This window comes from Protomyctophum parallelum (assembly GCF_964188405.1).
Source record: "Protomyctophum parallelum genome assembly, chromosome: 13".
Lineage (NCBI taxonomy): Eukaryota > Metazoa > Chordata > Actinopteri > Myctophiformes > Myctophidae > Protomyctophum > Protomyctophum parallelum.
Window position 1 is genome coordinate 32,115,632 of NC_139708.1, and position 4,037 is coordinate 32,119,668.

Genomic DNA, 4,037 nt, shown 5'->3' on the forward strand with positions numbered 1-4,037 from the left:
GGCCATTCAGTGAATCCATTATGGCTATGTCTTACAAGTTTAAAGGCTGTTAAGCTGCATGAAAGGGGAAGTCAAACTAATCTAACTGATCAGTCAAACAAGCCATTTGGAATGCCTGATTGGATTGGACTAAGCATTTGTAGTCTGACATCCATGTCCAATTAGTTGATTGCTTTCATTTCTCAGCAAATAAGAAAACACCATATGCTATGGTTCAGATACTACTCTATCTCGCTTAGACCGGAGTGCACATATACTTGAACAAACAGGATATTTCCACTCAGTATGCCTACTTGACGGCTCACAAGCGGAACAATCCACAATACTTCCCTGATTTGTCATTTCCTTTTTCCATAGACAGATAAGACCTCAGCACTTCATGAAGCAGATTATAGCCTTTCCATTCAAAACAGGAATTTCGGCCAGGGACCAGATGACTGTGAATGTAATGGGTGGCCTGTTCTATCCTGCTAATCAGGAAACAGAACAAGACCTGGGCAGTAAATGGAAATTTGAAAACTGCTTTGCAGGCTTGAATATTATATGATAGGTTTGTGGAAAGACTTGAATTTGCTTCCTTTCCAGACTGACAATTATTGTTGGCTTTCTTCCAACGGTTAATTACTCAGTTACACATTGCCACACTGCACAGGTCCTAAATGTTGGACAGACCCTGTTCTGAAGGCCTGCCCATGCCATAAGAAGTATACTATACATCATTCAGTATATATCTTTCTACAGCAAATATGCTATTTGATTTGCAATACCTGCAGGAATCCTGAATAAACGAAACCGCTGATGTTGACCACTGGACTCTTTTTTTCCTCACTTAATGTCAACTTTAAGACTATGTATAGGTTGTAACTGTCCTCACTTGACGTCAATTACATTGAAGAGACAGAGTGAGTTCCTGGCCTGTGTCCAGCGTAACAAATCTATGAGGATACGTTTGACCCGCAACTCCTCGTCCTACCATAGCCCAAGTAACTGAGCGCCGAGGTGCCCCACATGATGAAGGGCTTTCCTGAGCGGTCCAGTCGGCGAAGCACTTGGCCGCCCAGCGAGCCGCAGCAAGGGTCATGTACTGTATCTCCCTCTGCAGGTGCTTCAATGCCCACGGGGCACAGCTGCCAATAGGTTAGGTGATAACACAGACCATCGCATTTCATTCCAGAGACATCTGATAGTGCCAACAGCTCCCTAGAGTCTGGTAGCAGTGGCACTGTGTGCCTGGATGAAACCGGATCACCCGGCCGCACTACTGTAGTACATTGTACTGTAGGCATTGGACTGGTAGGGAATAGACACGTACTTTAACTAGTGGTTGGGGCGGGAACCCCTTTTGGTGTTAGCATTATGTTGTGCTTTAGCTATTGAAAAATAGCAGATCTACAAGCTCATAGCGCGCCACCGAGTGGCGTGCTACAAGCTTGTAGGTCTGCTATTTTTGAAAAATCGAAGAACCACTGACATAGAAACATAGCTTTTTCAGAAAACTGTCATTTTCAAACAGACATTTTTAGAATCTGATCTCAGGTCAAAATGGGTTAACCACTTTCAGTCTGGTGTCCCTATTTTGGGAACATTGTATACTAATTGCTATAAACAAAAGCAGAAAACAGTCATTTGAACCACATTAGTAATGCTATACCTTATAGTTAAATCATAAGACACGACAGTGTTATGTTTGTAATGAAAAAGACAACATGGAATTCAAAGTTAACTATAAACATGACACTTTTATTGAACGCTTTTGTTTCCTGAATTAGTTACAGATACAAGAGTTAAACCTAATTCATTCTTTGTCGCACAACGGCCAAGTTGGCTTGGAAATCAGCCATTTTCGGCAAGTGGCACCGCCGTGCGACTATGCATAATTGAGGCTTTAACTGTGGGGCTTTTTTTTGTTTTGTTTTCTAATCAGGGGAAACACATTCTAGACTGTACATTAGGCATGCTGCATCACTGCACAGTCAACAGCTGTGAAAACCAATATCACCTCCATCAGCTGGCCCAAGTGGAACAGTCCAGAGGCTAGACCTTTCAGGAGTGAACAGAACAGGTAAAGCTTCACTTATACTCTACACTACAGTGAGCAACATTGTTTCCCCAGTAGAGTGGCTGGGGAGCACTCGGCCTGTGATTGGCTGAAACAGTGTGAAGGGAGCGCTCATTTTTCTGTCCACCATGGCTTGCCAGCTCATAATGGCTTTGCTCGGGCACAGATTGACTTGTGCGTCTCATGCCTGTGCTGTCGTCGTGCGGTGAGGTAACAAAAACAAGCCATCTTCTTCCCCAAACATAGTGAGGAAAACAATATAGCCTACATCGCTGCTTGCGAACAAGAACTGATGCACTGTGACGCTTGAAAAACTGTTCTTGTAAACAAGCGACATGTAATACAGAATATAAATGAGGCTTAAAGCAGTAGTTCACCCCAAAAATTACTTATTTTCCATCAATTACACAACCCATGAAGTCTTGAATTCCGTTTTTGTTTTCGTCGCATTCGTGAGATAATACCTGAGACCGATGACCGGTCACTCATCACCTACGAGCTTGTAAGTCTGCTATTTTTGAAAAATCGAACAACGACTGACATAGAAACATAGCTTTTTCAGAAAACTGTCAGGATGTAGAAGACATTTTTTTTAATCTGATCTCAGGTCAAAATGGGTTAAGGATACGTGAAAGCCAGAAAGGAGGAGTGTTTCATGGGCTACCCAGGGATGACAAAACTATACATATAGAATTTTTGTGCAAATCTCACCATAGTTTATTTCATTTTGATAAACACAGAGATATATCTCTCAGAAGTCGCCTCTCTATCCCCCAGTGAGTCTTCAAACCAACAGAGGAAGTTAAAATTAGATCCATTGATGATGTGACATCCATGATGTCTCTCCATTTTGGGACCTGTATTTTGTACCACCTCCACCATTTTTATTTTATATATATATATATAAATGTTTTTTTATTTTTTTTGTCTCTCAAGAATATCAAGAACAAACTCTTATTTTGTGTTTAGGAAAGCACAGACATAATTGTGTCATCTGATATACACGGAAAATATGATTGTTGCCACATGACCTTGACATAAATAGAATTAGTATCGAACGGTACGTCTGAGAAAGGTCTTACAAGTAGAAATGGTGATGAGCATGCACAGATAAGGTAGTCAACAAGTGCAAAATCTACGACGTCACATCCTATTAATATTATTCTTTTTTCTTTTCTTTTTTGTACTCCACGTTGAGTGAAAACAACACGATAATGAACCCCCTCCTCGCCCCTCAGCCCTGCAAGTTGAACCTCCAGTTGCTGCTGGCCACCCAAAGGATGGAACAGAGCTCCTTTCTCGCACGAAAAGCAAGGGTTCTCCTCCTTGGCCCATATAGTCTGACTCCAGGTCAGCCCAAACAGAGCCTGGCCCCATTGGACCACCTCTTTATTTTTTAGACCCGCACCAGTCCTGGGGTTAGACCTACTGGAACGGTACCATCCATTCCAGGGCCAACCCCGCGGGGGAAGGGCACTGGGAGCGGAGCGGAGCGGGGCTGGGAGGGTGACCGGTATGACCACTGGCAGGGTCACCATTCCACCATGCTCTCTGTAATCACCTTATAATATCACAGACACAGTCATTATCTACTGAATGAAGTGCAAAACATTATTCATAGCAATAATTCATACTTCTGAGAAAAGTAGTAGGTTTGTTTCCCCCATAACGGTTACAGCAGTAAACCCATGTGTTTGTCATCTCAGTCGCATATGGTTACAGAGGGGACACAAAATCCCATCCCCATAAAAGACAATGGTATAATTCTGTTCAACGTTAATCCAAATAAAAATAAAAGCATATCTAGTATCTGAATAACATTTGAAAATACTAGTAAAAAAAAAAGACACCAGCAAGTGAAAAATAAAAGCATAATATATGACAATCCAGTTAAAAATCCCTCAAAGAATACAAAATAAAATACTTTGCAGTAGTCAGATGTCCAGTGGTTTTATATAACACTGGTGTCTAAACTTAA